The sequence below is a fragment of the Hemitrygon akajei genome, chromosome 18, assembly GCF_048418815.1.
Source record: "Hemitrygon akajei chromosome 18, sHemAka1.3, whole genome shotgun sequence".
Taxonomy (NCBI): Eukaryota; Metazoa; Chordata; class Chondrichthyes; order Myliobatiformes; family Dasyatidae; genus Hemitrygon; species Hemitrygon akajei.
Window position 1 is genome coordinate 20,789,485 of NC_133141.1, and position 20,020 is coordinate 20,809,504.

Consider the following 20,020-nt stretch of genomic DNA (forward strand, 5'->3'; position numbering starts at 1 on the left):
TTGCATTTGGAGTACTGCATTCAGCTTCGGCCACCCTACTGCAGGGAAGATGACATTAAACTGGAAAGAGTGTAAAGGAGAGTTACAAGGATGTTGCTAGGATTCGAGAGACTGAGTTACGGAGCGAGGTAGAACAGGCTAGACATTTTTCATTGGAGCGCAGGTGAATGAGGGGTGATCTTATAGAGGTGTATAAAATCATAAGGGACCCAGTCATTTTCCCAGGGTCGGTGAATTGAGAATTAGAGGGCCTAGGTTTAAGGAGTGAGGAAAGAGATTTGAGAGGATCCTGAAAGGCAACTTTTTACACTTAGATTGTGGTGGACATATGGAACAACCTGCCAGATGAAGTTGAGGCAGGTACAACTTTTAAAAGACATTTGGACAGGTACATGGATAGGAAAGGTCTATGGGTTAAATGCAGAGTAGCTTTAGATGAGAATCTTGCTTGTATTGACCAGTTGGGCTGAAAGCCCTGTTTCCTTTCTGTATGACTATGACTATAATAACAGAAATAGCCAATCAGGGATGGATAAAATAATTTTGTGTTAAAAATGTGCTTGCTGTGGTTTCCAGTGGAGGACAGTGGATATCACAAGTAACAAGTTCCCTGCAAAAACATGTCCAGGGAAACAGGGTTGCTTCCATGGACTGCAAACAGCTGGTGGGACATCTGCTGCTGCTGGAATGCAATCTCAGCAAATGCTCCTGCTGTAGCCTATGCAGCCTCTGGAAAAGAAAGGATAAAATCCAAAAACCTCACTACTGGTACGCACCGAAAATCTCAAAATAAAACCTTGCTGAATCGACTGAAGCCAAGGCTATTTTCAGAACAGCACACTTTTGGCTGAATGAAGAAAATAGTTTGTCAGCATTCGATTCACATTCAGAATAAAATCTCATTTACATCCGATGCCACAGGCTGATACATCTCTATATGTATATCAGCCCCTCAGAAATAGAGCCATCACCGTACCAAGCTCACTCCCTGACCAATGCTTGGAACACTCAGGTGAACCATGCAGAACAGACACTACCCTCAACTCAAACAAACCTCCTTCCTTCCAGCTGAGGCAGAGGTTCACATGCATCTCTTCTGACCTTGTCTATTGTATCCGGTACTCTGACGTGGCCTCCTCTACATTGGTGAGAACAGGAGTAGACTAAGTGACCACCTCACCGAACCTCTTCACTCCATCCACAATGGCCGTCTGGAGCTCTCAGTTGTCAGTCATTTTACTTCCCCTCCCCGTTCCCAGACCTGTTTGCCCTCATCTCCTCTGCTGCCAGGGTGAGGCTAAACACAAACTAGAGGAACAGCTCCTCACATTCCCCCAGGTAGTCTACAGTCCAACGACATGAACATTGAATTCTCCAACTTCAGGTAAACTGCTTCCTCTCTGTCCCTTTTCTCTCTACTTCTGATCTACCCAGTTCCTGCTGCACCCACCCCAGCCTCCATCACCCTGTCCCTTTCCCACCTCCACCCACTCCATTTGCCCATCATCCACACACCCCTCCCACTGGCTCCCCTCCCCCACCCCATCTGTCCATTACCCACACACCCCACCCACTGGGTCCCCTCCCCCACCCACTCCATCTGTCCATCACCCACACACCCCTCCCACTGGGTCCCCTCCCCCACACACCCCATCTGTCCATCACCCACACACCCCTCCCACTGGGTCCCCTCCCCCACCCACTCCATCTGTCCATCACCCACACACCCCTCCCACTGGGTCCCCTCCCCCACCCACTCCATCTGTCCATCACCCACACACCCCTCCCACTGGGTCCCCTCCCCCACACACTCCATCTGTCCATCACCCACACTGTTCATCCCCCAGTGTTCCCATCCACCCGGACCAGCTCTATTATTTGGTTCCATGCTCCACCTCGCTCTGCTATCAGACCCACCATCTGCAGCCGTTTGTCACCCCCACCTCTCACCTCCCGGCCTCTGTCACTATCTCCACTCTGCCCTCCTCCATCTGCCTATCACACCTCCTCACCTGGATCCACCCATCACCTGCCACCCTTCCCCCTCACTTCTTCATACTAAGCAACACACACAAGCTGCAGGAGGAACTCAGCATGTCAGGCAATATCTATGGAGGGAAGTAAACAAACTCACAGGCAAAGTACTGCCTCACCTGGAAGGTTGACTTCCCTCCATAGATGCTGCCTGACCTACTGAGTTCCTCCAGCACTTTGTGCGTGTTGCTCTGGATTTCCTGTATCTGCAGACTCTCTTGTGTCACCTCCTTGTACTGACTATCTCCCCTCTTCTCTTACAATCCAGACGGTTCTCGATCTGGAACATCAACTATCCATTTCCCTGCACAGATGCTGCCTGACCCCTGAGTTCCTCCATCAGCTCCAATCCCATGCCTCTGCTCTCTGCCCATAGCCGTGAAAGTACAGAACCATTAAAGTACACATACCATTCCCTTTCCACAAGGGATCTGCTTTCCCCTATCTGCTCAGCCCAGATAACAACAGCTCACTGTGTGGAAGAATACTTGGCTTATTACACTGGACAAGAAATCTTTTCCAGAAGTGTAGCTTCCTCAATTTTGTTTTGTTTATATTAGACCACTTGAAGCTGAACATAAATATAATTTCAGACTACTTGTATCATGTAGGAATTTGGAGAAAGAAGAAAGTAACTACATATTGAATATAATGTGTTTAATTGCATAATGGTGCTGATGCTTTGCAATAGTTCAACTGAGCTGAAAATATTCTGTTAATGATTTTTGTTTGTACTCAGTGTCTGAAGCTTCTCGCTTAAGTGTCCAACAATAATCAGCCAGCATTGATGGATTCCAGTTGCCCTGATACCATTTCTCCATGACCGTAATGTCCTGGTGAAACCTTTCACCGTGCTTGTCACTGACAGTGACGAGATTTGCAGAGAAGAAGTCTAAATGGGGATGCAGAAAATTAATCTTTAGTGACATGTTGCAATTCACAGTTTTGTGTGCTTGAAGCATGTTGTCAACCAGTTTGATGCTCTGTAGTTGCCAAGAAAATCTTCAACTCAACAACATCCTTCTATGCGATTTTCTTCAGTCCCACTTAGAAGTTCCTTAAGCTACCTGTTTGATGACCTGTTTGATTTGTGGACCAACAAAATTGCCTTTTTTAATCTTGGCACCAGTTATTCTGGGAAACATCTGTCTCAAATATTGAAATCCTTCACAAAAGTTTATAGCCTTTCTAAAACCTGTTCTGCTATGCAGCATCTGCCCAGACAAGTTAGAAAACTCAGCTTACATTGTAGGCAACATTTTAATTGACTTGAATTATGAACTGAAATAACAAATATAGGTGATTTTAAAAAAAAGGTGCACAATAGGGAAGTTTCATTGTGATTTTCATGATCAGCAGCCCAGCATCCATAAGATATACACAAAGGTATTCAGGAAGCAAAATCTTTGTTATCCAGTGTTACCTGAAATTCTTTTTTTATTCATTCCAGGGAGAAATGTCCAGCCCATCAACTCTATTGAAGTTTATGCATAAAATGTGTTGCTTCTGGAGGACTGAGCTGTGCCCTAGGAAGAGAAGAACAAAATGGAAAATGTGAATCAACCTTTAAAATAACCAAGTAGAGCTTCCGCATCTCATCAAATGATATTCCCAAGCAACACACACAAAACACTGAAGGATCAAAACACTTGGTGGATCAGGCAGCATCTAACTTAATACTTCTTGTTACACTACTGCCATTTAAGGCAGCAATAAAGATCCTCCATCTCAGGCAGTGTTCAGGTCTTCCTTCATCATGTCAGTAGCTTCCTCTCGGTTTTCACTACTGTCAGTCATGCGAGTCCCGGGTGGAGACTCAGGAAAACCATCAAACTCAGATGTAGAAGGATTCTTCATTGCCGTTTCCATAACAAATTTGTTTTACCAATCAGGGTTGTTAGCCCTGGGCTGAACCCCCCAACCTGGAGGATCGGTGGACCACTTTTACTCTTTGACCTGTTTGGCATGGGTGACCTTACCAAGAGCCAGAGCATAAAGCTCTGATTCCAGCCAACGTAGCTCTCAAGTTCATTGAGGCACAACACAAGCCTCCAAGCCCTACGACAAGGTTGTGGTCCTCTTGGAGGAGGTAGCATCTATGGAGGGGAATAAACAGTCGACATTTTGGGCGAGACTCTTCCTAACTACTTCTTGATGTTATGTACATTCCTGGCAATAACAGGAAATTGGACTTGACTCGACCCAGCACCTACCTACAGGGAAGATATCAATAAGATTGAAAGAGTACAGAGAAAATTTAAGAGGCTGAAACTGGGACATGAGTACCTGAGTTATGGGGAAAGATTGAATAGTTTAGGACTTGTTTTACCCTGAAGAGTAGGAGAATAAGAGGACATTTGATAGAGGTATACAAAGTTTTGAAGGGTATAGTTAGGGTAAATGCAAGGAGGCTTTTTCCATTGAGGCTGGGTGAGACGAGCACTAAAAGTCATAGGTTAGGGGTGAAAGGTGAAATATTTAAGGGGAACCAGAGAGGGAACTTCCTCATTCACAGAAGGTGGTGCGAATGTGGAGCGAGCTGCCAACAGAGGAAGGGAATGTAGGTTCAATTGTAACATTTAAAAGAAGTTTTGATAGGTATATGGATGGGAATGGCATGGAGAACTATGATTCGGATGCAGGTAGATGGGATTAGGCAGACCAGGTAGGCACAGACTAGATGGGCTGAAGGGCCTGCTTTTGTGTTGTAGCATTCTATTACTGTAACACAGACACTTGCTACCTCAAATGTTATTTAAATACTTTTTTCCAATTAAATTGGTTGCACCACCCCAGTGAAAGCATTTACTTTGAGAGGATATGCAAGCTCCCAAATGTTTGAGTGGGTCGCACTCCAAGAGCAGGTCTGGTTGGTTTCCAGGTCCATTAAGAGTTTCCAATCTCTTATGATGTTACTGATCCTTAATGCGTGTCTTCTGTATGGAAACAAACTCCAAGTTTTCATTATCATTTGCTGCATAAATGCAGGGATCAATATTTGATGCATTACTGAGCTCATTTTCCCTATTTTATTTGCTGATAATTTGGGTGTTATCTGATAGTGTGAATAAATTGTTTCTGTGAACCAACTCAAAAACCAGCAGTCAAAAATTAGAAAAAGCTCGTGAACAGGATTTTGGCCAAAGAACAATCCTAATGCAAGGTCCTGATCCAGTATGTCGACTGTCCATTTCCCTCTACAGATGCTGCCTGACCTGCTGAGTTCCTCCAGCACTTTGAGTGTGTTGTTTCAGTTTTCCAGCAGAATCTCATGTCTCTGTATCACAGTTTATAATCTCATCAGCAATCCCGATCCTGCCATATCCGGGGTCCTTCCTTTCAGATTAAGTTCAAAGATCAAAGTAAATTTATTATCAAAGTCACCATATACTCCTCTGAGATTCATTTTCTTGCAGGCATTCACAGTAAGACAAATAAAACATATAGCAGAGTCAATGAAAAACTACACATAAAGACTAGCAAATGACCACTGTGCAAAAGACGAACTGTGCAAATAAAAAAACAAGTAATAATTATAAATTAATAATACTGAGAACATAAACTGTGAATTCCTTGAAAGTGCGTCCAGTTCAAAGGTGAGATATGTGAAGTTATCCACTTTGGTTCAGGAGCCTGATGGTTGAAGGGTATTAACTGTTTCTGAACCTGCCGGTGTGGGACCTAAGGCTTTTGTACATTCTTCTTGATGGTAGCAGTGAGAAGAGAGCGTGGCTTGGATGGAGTGGGTCCTGGATGATGGATGCTGCTTTCTGGTGGTAGCACCCCATATAGATGTGCTTAAAGGTGACATATTTAAATAAAGACCATCCACACCTCAGCTGAAGCAACTAACCTCCCAGGGCACTAACTTGAAAGAAAACTGCAGAGTTCTCCTGGTGTCCTACCTAATACTTACTGTACCTTTCAACCAACACCAAAATACTTGTTGTGAACATCATTAAGAGTCTGTCCTAGTCTAACCATGTTGAAGTCATGGCCAAGGAAGCTCACCAAACCCTCTACTTCCTCAGGAGGCTAAAGATATTCGACATATCCCTGTTGACTCTTACCAAAACATTCTGACTGGCTGCGTGATGGCCTGGTATGGCACTGGCTCTGCACGTGACCACAAGAAACTGCTCAGCACATCACAAGAACCAGCATCCACAGTATGGACTCCATTTATATTTCTCGCTGACTCAGTAAAGCAGCCACCCACCCATCCCAGACATTCTCTCTTCACCGCTCTCCCATTGGGCAGAGGATACATAAGCCTGAAAGAACAGGCCACCAGGTTCAAGGACAGCTTCTAAACTGCTATCAGATTCTTGAAAGGACCTCTTGTATAATGAGATGGACTCTTGGCCTCACAATCTACCTTGTCATGACCTTGCACTTTATCATTTACCTGCACTGCACTTTTTCAGTAATTTTTACACTTTATTCTGCATTGTTTTTATTTTACCTTATTCTAGCTCAATGCATTGTGTATTCAAGACAAACTTTTCAATATACCTTGGTACATGTGACAATAAAAAACCAATAGAATTACTAATACCACTATATAACAACTTTCCTAGCTGCCTGCCTTCCAACCCCTACCTCTGGCAGCACAGCAATGCAGGGCCAAGCTCTGACTTACAGGTAGCAAGCCAGGGATAATGAGAACCCAGTTTACTTAATGGGGTGATCATCCCCGACCAGCCAGGAGTACAACATGCATTTTCCATATTCGTAGCAGCTTCTTTCTAGAGTAATTGCAATGTGATGAACAGGCTCGAGGGCAAATCGCTTTGCAGTGTAGTCATTATTGCAACATAGGAAATGCAGACACCACTTTTTACACAGCAAGCTCTCATAAAGAGCAATAATCCGATCAGAACATTTTGTTTAATGACGTGGATTAAGGACAGATACAATAACATTAAGCAAGTACAATAACATTTAAATGACATTTATAAGGACAGGTATATGGATAGGAAAGTTTAGGAGGATGTAGCACAAACATGGACGAATGGGACAAGCTAACGGTATGGTCCAGATGGGCAGAAGAGCCTGTTTCCATGCTGTAATACTCTGTCTCTATGACATCTGCTGTGGCATATTGCACAAATGTCGTAGTAGTGTTGAAACAGGACGACAGTTGCCATCAAATATGGGCTCAACAAAAGTTTCCAAAGTTATTGGTCTCTCTAACAAGCAACTGGTGACTTCAAGTATGACTCCCTATCCTCCTTCACCATCTGGCTATAATTTGTTTCCACTTTCCGTTAGTGTGTGTGATGCCTAACCAAAGACCTTCCCATAGCTGTCATCCATGACAGAAATATTGCTTCAGCAATAAGGAACTAGGAACATTGCAAGCAAATGATTGTGCTGTGAAGTATTTTAAAGGACTCACTACTTGGCAGGCCTCTGTTTACAAAGGTTGAATGCTTTCTGGTCTAAGGTAGACTAGAACCAGCTCTGGTGATAAGGTAGTGTCAGTCCCTTGACAGAAGGCTGGCACAGAATTGGACCAATCAAAGTTCACCATCAGTTTTCCTGTAGCAAAATTGAACACTATATTCCAAATCTGGACTCACCAATGTTTTATACAACTGCAAAATAACATCTTGACTTCTATACTTTGTGCCCCAACTAATGAAGGCCAGTGTGCCAAATGCCTGGTTTTCTTTGTCCATGTTTAGTTGAGACAAGTTCACCTTGGCAAAAGTCTTGGTCCCTGGCAAATACTACCTATATATCGCCAGATGTGGGCAAAAGGGACTTATTGCCATCTTCAGCTTAGTTAGGTATATCCCCGAGTCACCATCCCCCACCTCTCCACTCCGAAAACCTCAGGGTCTTGCTGCTTTGGGCAGCATAATTGCGGGTGTCATCAAATCATAACACCACACTGTATTTTTCACATTTGCTCAACTCTTTCACAACCCAATTCTTTAACACGTTAGTGATAGACTAACGATCAAACTGGAGGAAGTCAGCAGGTCATGCAGCAACTACAGACGGAGATTGACAGTTGATGTTTTAAGTCACGACACTTCATTTGGACTGAGAGATACATGGGAGATAGTCAGTATAACGTAGTGAGGGGGAAGGGATGGGGTAAGAGCTGGCAGGTTACAGGTGGATTCCAAGTGAGGATGGACAATAGGGGAAGGGGACAGTGGAGATAGTGACCAAAGCCGAGAGGCGAGAGGTGGCTGCAGATGGTGGCATTTGATCGGAGAGGAAGGAGGAGCATGGAACCAAATATGGGAGCTGGGGAGGGCAGATGGGAACGGTGGGGGGGGGGGTGAGAGGGGACCCAGTGGGAGGAGTGTGTGGGTGATGGACAGATGGAGTGGGTGGGGGAGGGGACCCAGTGGGAGGGGTGTGTGGGTGATGGACAGATGGAGTGGGTGGGGGAGGGGACCCAGTGGGAGGTGTGTGTGGGTGATGGACAGATGGAGTGGGTGGGGGAGGGGACCCAGTGGGAGGGGTGTGTGGGTGATGGACAGATGGAGTGGGTGGGGGAGGGGATCCAGTAGGAGGGGTGTGTGGGTGATGGACAGATGGAGTGGGTAGGGGAGGGGACCCAGTAGGAGGGGTGTGTGGGTGATGGACAGATAGGAGTGGGTGGGGGAGTGGACCCAATGGGAGGGGTGTGTGGGTGATGGACAGATGGAGTGGGTGGGGGAAGGGACCCAGTGGGAGGGGTGTGTGGGTGATGGACAGATGGAGTGGGTGGAGGGGACCCAGTGGGAGGAGTGTGTGGGTGACGGACAGATGGAGTGGGTGGGGGAAGGGACCCAGTGGGAGGAGTGTGTGGGTGACGGACAGATGGAGTGGGTGGGGGAAGGGACCCAGTGGGAGGGGTGTGTGGGTGATGGACAGATGGAGTGGGTGGGGGAGGGGACCCAGTAGGAGGGGTGTGTGGGTGATGGACAGATGGAGCGGGTGGGGGAGGGGACCCAGTGGGAGGGGTGTGTGGGTGATGGACAGATGGAGTGGGTGGGGGAGGGGACCCAGTGGGAGGGGTGTGTGAGTGATGGACAGATAGGAGTGGGTGGGGGAGGGGACCCAGTGGGAGGGGTGTGTGGGTGATGGACAGATGGAGTGGGTGGGGGAGGGGACCCAGTGGGAGGGGTGTGTTGGTGATGGACAGATGGAGTGTGTGGGGGAGGGGACCCAATGGGAGGGGTGTGTGGGTGATGGACAGATGGAGTGGGTGGAGAAGGGGAACCAGTGGGAGGAGTGTGTGGGTGATGGACAGATGGAGTGGGTGGGGGAGGGGACCCAGTGGGAGGGGTGTGTTGGTGATGGACAGATGGAGTGTGTGGGGGAGGGGACCCAGTGGGAGGGGTGTGTGGGTGATGGACAGATGGAGTGGGTGGGGGAGGGGACCCAGTGGGAGGGGTGTGTTGGTGATGGACAGATGGAGTGTGTGGGGGAGGGGACCCAGTGGGAGGGGTGTGTGGGTGATGGACAGATGGAGCGGGTGGAGAAGGGACCCAGTGGGAGGAGTGTGTGGGTGATGGACAGATGGAGCGGGTGGGGGAGGGGACCCGGTGGGAGGGGTGTGTGGATGATGGACAGATGGAGTGTGTGGGGGAGGGGACCCAGTGGGAGGGGTGTGTGGGTGATGGACAGATGGAGAGGGTGGGGGAGGGGACCCAGTGGGAGGGGTGTGTGGGTGATGGACAGATGGAGTGTGTGGGGGAGGGGACCCAGTGGGAGGGGTGTGTGGGTGATGGACAGATGGAGTGGGTGGGGGAGGGGACCCAGTGGGAGGGGTGTGTGGGTGATGGACAGATGGAGCGGGTGGAGAAGGGACCCAGTGGGAGGAGTGTGTGGGTGATGGACAGATGGAGCGGGTGGGGGAGGGGACCCGGTGGGAGGGGTGTGTGGATGATGGACAGATGGAGTGTGTGGGGGAGGGGACCCAGTGGGAGGGGTGTGTGGGTGATGGACAGATGGAGAGGGTGGGGGAGGGGACCCAGTGGGAGGGGTGTGTGGGTGATGGACAGATGGAGTGTGTGGGGGAGGGGACCCAGTGGGAGGGGTGTGTGGGTGATGGACAGATGGAGTGGGTGGGGGAGGGGACCCAGTGGGAGGGGTGTGTGGGTGATGGACAGATGGAGTGGGTGGGGGAGGGGACCCAGTGGGAGGAGTGTGTGGGTGATGGACAGATGGAGCGGGTGGGGGAGAGGACCCAGTGGGAGGGGTGTGTGGGTGATGGACAGATGGAGTGGGTGGGGAAGGGGTCCCAGTGGGAGGGGTGTGTGGGTGATGGACAGATGGAGTGGGTGGGGGAGGGGACCCAGTGGGAGGGGTGTGTGGGTGATGGACAGATGGAGTGGGTCGGGGAGGGGACCCAGTGGGAGGAGTGTGTGGGTGATGGACAGATGGAGTGTGTGTGGGAGGGGACCCAGTGGGAGGGGTGTGTGGGTGATGGACAGATAGGAGTGGGTGGGGGAGGGGACCCAGTGGGAGGGGTGTGTGGGTGATGGACAGATGGAGTGGGTGGGGGAGGGGACCCAGTGGGAGGGGTGTGTTGGTGATGGACAGATGGAGTGTGTGGGGGAGGGGACCCAATGGGAGGGGTGTGTGGGTGATGGACAGATGGAGTGGGTGGAGAAGGGGAACCAGTGGGAGGAGTGTGTGGGTGATGGACAGATGGAGTGGGTGGGGGAGGGGACCCAGTGGGAGGGGTGTGTTGGTGATGGACAGATGGAGTGTGTGGGGGAGGGGACCCAGTGGGAGGGGTGTGTGGGTGATGGACAGATGGAGTGGGTGGGGGAGGGGACCCAGTGGGAGGGGTGTGTTGGTGATGGACAGATGGAGTGTGTGGGGGAGGGGACCCAGTGGGAGGGGTGTGTGGGTGATGGACAGATGGAGCGGGTGGAGAAGGGACCCAGTGGGAGGAGTGTGTGGGTGATGGACAGATGGAGCGGGTGGGGGAGGGGACCCGGTGGGAGGGGTGTGTGGATGATGGACAGATGGAGTGTGTGGGGGAGGGGACCCAGTGGGAGGGGTGTGTGGGTGATGGACAGATGGAGAGGGTGGGGGAGGGGACCCAGTGGGAGGGGTGTGTGGGTGATGGACAGATGGAGTGTGTGGGGGAGGGGACCCAGTGGGAGGGGTGTGTGGGTGATGGACAGATGGAGTGGGTGGGGGAGGGGACCCAGTGGGAGGGGTGTGTGGGTGATGGACAGATGGAGCGGGTGGAGAAGGGACCCAGTGGGAGGAGTGTGTGGGTGATGGACAGATGGAGCGGGTGGGGGAGGGGACCCGGTGGGAGGGGTGTGTGGATGATGGACAGATGGAGTGTGTGGGGGAGGGGACCCAGTGGGAGGGGTGTGTGGGTGATGGACAGATGGAGAGGGTGGGGGAGGGGACCCAGTGGGAGGGGTGTGTGGGTGATGGACAGATGGAGTGTGTGGGGGAGGGGACCCAGTGGGAGGGGTGTGTGGGTGATGGACAGATGGAGTGGGTGGGGGAGGGGACCCAGTGGGAGGGGTGTGTGGGTGATGGACAGATGGAGTGGGTGGGGGAGGGGACCCAGTGGGAGGAGTGTGTGGGTGATGGACAGATGGAGCGGGTGGGGGAGAGGACCCAGTGGGAGGGGTGTGTGGGTGATGGACAGATGGAGTGGGTGGGGAAGGGGTCCCAGTGGGAGGGGTGTGTGGGTGACGGACAGATGGAGTGGGTGGGGGAGGGGACCCAGCGGGAGGGGTGTGTGGGTGACGGACAGATGGAGTGGGTGGGGGAGGGGATCCAGCGGGAGGGGTGTGTGTGGATGGACAGATGGATTGGGTGGGGGAGGGGACCCAGTGGGAGGGTTGTGTGGCTGATGGACAGATGGAGTGAGTGGGGGAGGGGACCCAGTGGGAGGGGTGTGTGGGTGATGGACAGATGGAGTGGGTGGGGAAGGGGACCCAGTGGGAGAGGTGTGTGGGTGATGGACAGATAGGAGTGGGTGGGGGAGGGGACCCAGTGGGAGGGGTGTGTGGGTGATGGACAGATAGGAGTGGGTGGGGGAGTGGACCCAGTGGGAGGGGTGTGTGGGTGATGGACAGATGGAGTGGGTGGGGAAGGGGACCCAGTGGGAGGGGTGTGTGGGTGATGGACAGATGGAGTGGGTGGGGGAGGGGACCCAGTGGGAGGGGTGTGTGGGTGATGGACAGATGGAGTGGGTGGGGGAGGGGACCCAGTGGGAGGGGTGTGTGGGTGATGGACAGATGGAGTGGGTGGGGGAGGGGACCCAGTGGGAGGGGGTGTGTGGGTGATGGACAGATGGAGTGGGTCGGGGAGGGGACCCAGTGGGAGGAGTGTGTGGGTGATGGACAGATGGAGTGTGTGTGGGAGGGGACCCAGTGGGAGGGGTGTGTGGGTGATGGACAGATGGAGTGGGTGGGGGACGGTACCCAGTGGGAGGGGTGTGTGGGTGATGGACAGATGGAGTGGGTGGGGGAGGGGACCCAGTGGGAGGGGTATGTGGGTGATGGACAGATGGAGCGGGTGGGGGAGGGGACCCAGTGGGAGGGGTGTGTGGGTGATGGACAGATGGAGCAGGTGGGGGAGGGGACCCAGTGGGAGGGGTGTGTGGATGATGGACAGATGGAGTGGGTGGGGGAGGGGATCCAGTATGAGGGGTGTGTGGGTGATGGACAGATGGAGTGGGTAGGGGAGGGTGAAAGGAATAGGGTGACGGAGGCTGGGGTGGGTGCAGGAGGAGCTTGGTTTATCAGGAGGAGAGAAGGAGCAGGTGAACTGAATTTGGAGAATTCACTGTGTAATTGCGAGTTTGTGTGAGAGTGTGGTCAAAGAGGTGGAGAGCAGTATAAACCCATTTCTACCCCACAGATGCTGCTTGACTCGCTGAGTTTCTCCAGCTGTTTGGCTGTTAGTCATTTTCCAACATTTGCAGTCTCTTGCGTCTCAATAGGACAATAGTAGGTTGGTTGTAAACTGACTTAGCATTTGTCTGAATGTTTCTCTGAGCTTCAAAGTTCAAAAAAATATTATGAATGTACATATATATGACCACTTCCTACCTTGAGATTCATTTTCTTGTAGGAATTTGCAGGAAAAATAAACACCATACAATAGAATTTAGAAAAATCTAGAGATAAACACACAAGGGCTGACAAACAACCAATGTTCAAAAGAAGACAAACTATACAAATAAAAAGTAAATCTAAGACCTTGAGTTGTAAAGGGTCCTTGAAGGAGCGTCCACACTGGTTCAGGAACCTGAAGGTTGTATGGCAATAACTGGACCTCTTGGTGATGGACCTAAGGTTTCTGTACCTTCTGCTCAATGGTGGTAGCAAGATGGGGACATGGCCTGGATGGTGGTAGTTCTTGATGATGGATGTTACATTCTTGCAGCAGTACTCCATGGAAATGTAAATGAGAACATAAAAAATATGAGCAGGAGTCGGCCATCTGGCCCGTCGAGCCTGCTCCGCCATTCAATAAGATCATGGCTGATCTGGCCATGGACTCATCTCCACCTACCTGCCTTTTCCCCATAACCATTAATTCCCCTACTATAGAAAAATCTATCCAACCTTGTCTTAAATATATTTACTGAGGTAACCGCCACTGATTCATTGGGCAGAGAACAGTGGAGTGGCCTTTGCCTCTGATTGACTCCAGCCATTCCCCTTAGTACCTGTATGTGCACCCTCAAGCATATCCCCATACTGCAGCATACAGTTCTCTGAACAATGCCCAAATGCACCTGAACCAAGTCCAATTTTCAATTCATTTTCAAGCAGAATTTGTTTGTCAACAAAGATAACTTATTTTTTGTCCACTACAAAAGTTGACACATTGCATTTGACCTGATACCTTCACAATGTTCTTCTACATTGTACTTCTTACCAATCTCACTAAGACTCATAAAATAATCACCTCTGCCCATAACTGAACCTTTGGTGGCTGCACATTGAGGGCACATATTCTGGAGGGAGAAACTGTTAATACTCTAATCGCTCACCATTCTGAATTGTAGAGAATTCTGGTTGCCCTCCTTTACAGGAGGCACGTTGAGGCTTTGCAAAGGGTACAGGTGAGGTTTACCAGGATGCTGCCTGGATTAGAAGGTATGAGCTATGACTTTGGACAAACTTGTGTTGTTTTCTCTGGAGTGTCAGAGGCTGAGGAGAGATGTGATAGCAGCTAATGAGAAGCGTAGACAGAATAGACAGAGTCTTCAGCTCTTGGTAGAAATATTAAATACTAGAAGAAATGCATTTAAGGTGAGAATGGGAAGCTTAATTGAGATATGCTGGGTGAGTTTATTTTTTTATATACAGAGTGTGGTGGGTGCCTGGACTGGGCTACCAATGGTGAACTTAAGATGTTGTTAGACAAGTGAACATACAGGGAATGGAGGGATATTAATCACATGGAGGCAGAAAAGATTTAATTTAATTTGGCTTTGTGTTTGGCACAGATATTGTGGGTTGAAGGACCAGATCCTGTGTTGTACTATTCCATGTTCTGTGCTTTTCTGTGTCTGAAGTTAACTTTGTTTCTCCCTCCACAGATGCTGCCTGACTTGCTGAGACATTCTGATTTTAATTCAGATTTTCAGCATCTGCAGTTTTTATTGCTTTTAGATTCCTGCTAAAGGATTGTTTTCCCTAGAGCAGGGTTCCCAACCTGGGGTCCATGGACCCCTTGCTTAATGGTATTGGTACATGGCATAAAAAAGGTTGGAAAACACTGCCCTAAAGAATACCCTGTGGATCGCTTTAAATTCCCCCTTTAAGGGAAGTCTCTCTACTTTAAATTTTCCCCTTTATAAATAGTCTTGAGCACATTAGCATCTCAGCTGTGACAATGATGAAAGCAGCCATTGTTTATATGGTGGTCAGCCACAAGTCTGTATTATCATTGGCTCTTCACACAACCATGAAACATCTGGACAGCAAAGATGCTCTTTATCATTTACAGCTCAGCATTTAACACCATCATCCCCTCAAAACTAAACAGTAAACTCCAAGACCTGGGCCTCATTACCCCATTGTACAATTTGATCCTGGATTTTCTCACTCAGGCAGTTGGGATTAGCAAAAACATCTCCTCCACAATCTCCATCAACACAGATGCACCACAGGGATGTGTGTCTAGCCCCCTGCTCTACTCGCTTTACACTTACGACTGTGAGGCTAAGTACAGCTCCAACACTATGTACAAGTTTACTGATGACACCACTGTTGTGGGCCTAATCAGAGGAGGTGGTGAATCAGCATACAGGAGGGAGATTGAAAATCTGGCTGAGTAGTGTCATAACAACAACCTCTCACTCAATGTCAGCAGGACCAAGGAACTGATTGTAGACTTCAGGAGAGGGAAACCAGAGGTCCATGAGCCAGTACTCATAAGAGGATCAGAGGTGGAGAGGGTCAGTAACTTTAAATTCCTGGGTGTCACTATCTCAGAGGACCTGCCCTGGACCCATTGTATAAATATTATTGCAATGAAGGCACAACATCACCTCTACTTCCTCAGGAATCTGCGGAGATTCTGCATGTCATCAAAAACATTGTCAAACTTCTATGGATATGTAGTCGAAAGTGTGCTGACTGGCTGCCTTATGGCCTGGTATGGGAACACCAATGCCTTTGAGTGGAAAATCAGCCCAGTTCATCACAGGTAAAGCCCTCCCAAACATTAAGCACATCTACATGAAACATTGCTGTCAAAAAGCAGCATCCATCATCAAAGATCCTCACCACCCAGGCCATGCTCTTTTCTCATTGCTGCCATCAGGTAGAAGGTACAGGTACCTCAGGACTCGCACCACCAGGTTCAAGAACATTTACTGCCCAACAACCATCAGACTCTTGAACAAAAGGGGATAACTACACTCATTCCTTTTCTGTTGTTCCCACAACCAATGGTCACACTTTAAGGGCTCTTTATCTTGTTATTTCATGCTCTCGTTATTTATTGCTATTTATTTATATTTGCATTTGCAGTTTGTGGTTCATTGATCCTGTTTACAGTTACCGTTCAATAGATTTGCTGAGTATGCCCGCAGGAAAATGAATCTCAGGGTTGTATGTAGTGGTGTGTATGTACTCTGCTAGTAAATTTTACTTTGAACTTTGAACACTAGTTTAAAGGTTCAAACAATCAGCACTTACATCACCACTTCCAGGATCTCTTTCTTTCAACTTTACAGTCTGGCAGGGCTGTGGCTGATCCAGAAAGATCAACCAGTGAAAACAGCACAATTTGACGCACTTCTCACACAATAGACAGTAGACAGTAGGATTTTACAGGAAATTAAACCGTTGGTTGACATCTAGTAAAGCAGAAGATCAAGTGAAGGTTCTAATAAATGTTCACTTCACTGTAACCCTAAACCCCTCAAGGATGCCTGCTGTATATTTGATTAAGACACACTCAACTAATTTATACAGGTTTAAGTAATTGCTAAAGCAATGACCTGTGGGGATGCAGAGTACACAGGGTGATGCGTTCTCCACAACAGAAGGCAGATCTGTCTAAATTCAACAAGGAAACCAGATACCAATAACTTAAATCTCTTCCTCCAAGTTAATAAAAAACATGAACTGCTCTCTCCTGTAGGCCAGCCTGTTGTGTATTTAATATTTCAGCAATATTTGAGCAATATTGTAAATATATTGTTTGATTAAGCATTCTTATTCATTTAAATAATTCATTACAGGTTATATATAAAAATATGTGAGTTGCGTATGTCATGACTTAAAGTAAAAATGAAGTTAGACTCGCATTCCTGGCTCCCTTGTTTTCCTTTCAATTAGTTTTATGTTTTGGAGTCACAAAACATAACAAAGGCAACAAGGAATTTTTAAGTGAACCCAAGATGACTACTTACTTGTTGAAAAGCAGTGAGACGTTCAAGTTAATAAAAGGGCAGTGATAAGCAGTTGAGTTAAAAAAAGGAGCACATTTTTATTTCATCAGAGTAGTGCATTTTCTTTGCGAGTTAAAAAGAAGGCAGAGAATGGAAGAATTCATGGGTTCATAAACAGTGAGTACTGGGAAATAATAATCATAACAAAAAGAGCAGAAATGGCTGGTATGTCAGAAAGATAGACGCGTACCATTGCACAACAAATAACTGGATATTGCATACTGAGCAAATTGAGCAGTATTTTGAAGCAAATTAAATAGCTAATAAGAAGCAAATGCCAGTTTTGCTGAGTACATTGGATTTAAAGGCATACAGTTTGCTGATATTGTGAAAGTAATGCAGGAGCATTTAGAACCAAAGCCATTGTTGACTGCATAGGTGGAATCAAAAGGAAGGGGAGTCCATTTCAGTGCACGTGGCTGAATTGAAAAGTTTGTCTCAGCATTGTCAGTTCAGAGATGAACTGCTTAATAATACATTCAAAGATCATTTAGTTTGTGGAATCTTACAAGAAAGCATTCAAAAATGGCTCTTAACTGAAGCACAGCTTACACTTAAAAGAGCAGTTGAAATAACTGTATCAATGGAAACAGCAGAGACACAATTGAGTTGCAATCAAGTGTCAACAAAATTGCAGCATCTAGATGGAGGCCTGTCTGGCTGAACAAAATGTGTTACCGTTGTGGCAGGGGCTCACATATACCAGACCAATGCAGGGTTAAAGGTGAGAGCTGCAGAAAATGCAACAAAGGAGGACACGTACAAAGACAAAAATAAATGGACTGCACAGGGAAGATAAAAGGATAAAAAGTCAGTTTCAAAAAGAACATTAATCTGCATGTTGTTGATGAAAGATCTGATAATGATGAGAGTGACACGACTGAGTAGCCTTGAGATTTACAATGTGAACTCTAACCGGAAACAAGCAACATGGCTTGCACCAGAAGTGAACAGCAAATTAAATAAAGTGGAATTGGACACTTGCTCGGCTGTTTCAGTTATTACACAAAATGAGTTTGAACGTCATTTCAAAGATACTGAACTAAAGCCTGCAGATATCCAACTAAGAACTTATACTGGAACAAAGATGACTTCTGTGGGATTGACATTCGTAACAGTGAATTACAACAACCAATAAGTCACATTGTATGTGGTAAAAGCAGGAGAGCCAGCATTGGCTGAAACAACTATAATTTGATTGGAGATCCATCCACCATTTACATGCCACATCCCCTTCAATAGAGTCAACTGAAAGCAAATTAAGAAAGGCATTGAATGATGCCACAGCAGCATTAAAGGACAGAATTGGAAAACTCAAACATATCAAGGGTAAAATAGTGTTAAATGAAAGTGCCACACTCAAGTTCTACAAAACCCGTCTGGTTCCTTATACCATCTGTGATAATGTAGCCAATGAGCTGGATCATATTAAGACAGAAGGAACTCTTTCCAAGGTTGAGTGGAGCCCATAGGCAATTCCAATGGTCCCAGTAGCCAGGAAGAATAGGTTTGTCAAGATCTGTGTTGATTTTAAGGTCACTATCAACCCAGTACTGAAAATAGATCAATACCCTCTGCCCAGGATAGAGGATATCTTTCTGGAGGGAAACACTTCAGCGAAGTGGACTTAGCTGAGGCCTACCTACAGATGGAGATGGAAAAAAAAGAGTCTGAAATGTTTCTCAGCATTAACACTTACAAAAGGCTTTATTGCTATAGTAGGCTTATTTTTGGAGTGGCATCTGTCCCTGCACTCTGGCAGAAAGCTATGGATCAGGTGCTGCAAGGCTGCCCATGGTAAGCAAATGAAGGAGAATGGACAATGACTGCGCCACAAGAGATTCCGCAGCTGCTAGAAATCTTGAGCAACACACACAAAATGTGAGAGGAACTACGCAGATCAGGCAGCATCTCTGGAGGGAAATAAGCAGGCCTGGTGAAGGATCTCAGCACAAAACATTGATTGTTCATTCCCCTCTACAGATGCTGCCTGACCTGCTGAGTGCTTCCAGCATATTGCTCAATGATAGTGTCAAGAAGGTTCATGGAAGCACTTTTGGAGCATATACCAATTAAGACTGAATGGTCTGTTTCCGTACTGGAAATTCTATACAATATCAAGAGGAATATTTCCCCTACCATTTAGGTGCCTCACTTCATGCCCTCTCCAATGTTTTTCAGACCAGATTATCTACTTTCTGTTCTCCTGCTTTTAGCAATTCTCAATTTGGTTTATACATATATTTGTATCTTATAATTATGGCAGTGATATGCAATTACTTTTCTTTGTACAAGTTGGATGTGTTGCCTCTTATTAACATGCACTGCAGACTTAATGATGTTCTGGTAAATGAAGAGCCCCAAATGTAAATCCATGAATGAAACCTCACACACAGAACCCAGCTGTTACCACTTAAAAAGAAATATAAAATAGCTTACTGCTCACTGGCTGAGATGATCAGAACCGTATCTCTCTGCAAGCTGCCTAGAAAAGCAGTGATTTCCATTTTAATTTTGTTCAGTAGGTACCAGCTGCCTTCACTCACAAGTATGCCTGCTTGTCCTTGCAGTGGGTCCAGGTCACACTGTGGAACATGAATTAAAACACAAATTATTCACCTGGTCTGTGGTTTCTTAGCAACTGTAATGTCCTGGGTTTACTTTTTTCCTTCGGAATCCGAGATCTGTTTTTTTTTGGTTCTGATGCCAGGCATGGGGCTGTGAGCTTCTCACACAGAGTGTGTCACCACTCTCCTGGTTCTTTGCAAAGTGGCATCATCCGTCTCTTTCCTTGTGCCTTACAAAAGCATACATTGATTCAGTGAGTGCCTGCTTCCATTGATGGCAATCATTAATCTTCCGCCGAGGCAGTCCCTTGAGATCGATGTCCACTCTGGTTCTGAGATGTCCAATGAAGCCAGTGGCTCTATCACAGTTGGAGTACGAGGTGGGTGACAGGGAACAGGTTTGTGAGGTGGTGAGCTCCTTTGCTGTATACATGTAGAGTTTTTCTGTGTGGAACTCCTCCTCTGCTTTGGCAGGCATGGGCCAGAGTTTCCCAGGAGTCAGTGGGAAAGA

General features: G+C 47.6%; 1 long non-coding RNA gene across 1 annotated transcript; it reads right to left on the reverse strand.

The window, feature by feature from the left end:
• Window positions 1-2,703: 2,703 nt before the first annotated feature.
• Window positions 2,704-19,516, reverse strand: LOC140741566 (uncharacterized). Its single transcript, XR_012102082.1, has 3 exons — window positions 19,382-19,516; window positions 3,458-3,560; window positions 2,704-2,926 (listed from the first exon to the last, which is right to left on the reverse strand). It is a non-coding gene; the product is annotated as an uncharacterized lncRNA (long non-coding RNA).
• Between the last annotated feature and the right edge of the window lie 504 nt (window positions 19,517-20,020).